The following is a 416-nucleotide window of genomic DNA, read 5'->3' on the forward strand; positions in this document are numbered from 1 at the left end:
AGTACATCATATATACTTTTAATCTCACCCACAGCGCCTTGATGAAAAAAAAATCAAAATAGCTCGGGAGATCTTTTACCTTCATTAGCAAAATTATTCTATTTAAACAAACCCCTTGTCTAGTGCTATCTACTGGGACGTTTATAAGTGTCTAAAGGGTTCGAAAGGCTTTTGTAAGTGTTTAAAAAAAGGTCCCAGAGGCTTTTATGAATGTTTAAAAAGTTTCTTTATAAAGGTTGGATGCCACTGCTCTATGCAATTTTCACGGCTGCTAAGTTTTGTGAACGAGCTAATATACAAAGCCAATAAAAGTTTCTGCTAAACTGAGCGATTTACAGCTAAACTTTTGAAGCCACTGGTACCTTAGGCAGAATGTTAATTGTCAATGTACAATTGCGTAGATCTCTTTTTATCTT

At 34.9% G+C, this 416-nt stretch overlaps 1 protein-coding gene across 1 annotated transcript in view; it reads right to left on the reverse strand.

Annotated features, from left to right (window-relative positions):
• The window catches only part of LOC119587766 (rhodopsin-like), a gene marked incomplete in the record, with an annotated part of 44,239 nt that overhangs the window by 25,416 nt on the left and 18,407 nt on the right, over positions 1-416 (reverse strand).

This window comes from Penaeus monodon, chromosome 23, assembly GCF_015228065.2.
Source record: "Penaeus monodon isolate SGIC_2016 chromosome 23, NSTDA_Pmon_1, whole genome shotgun sequence".
Taxonomy (NCBI): Eukaryota; Metazoa; Arthropoda; class Malacostraca; order Decapoda; family Penaeidae; genus Penaeus; species Penaeus monodon.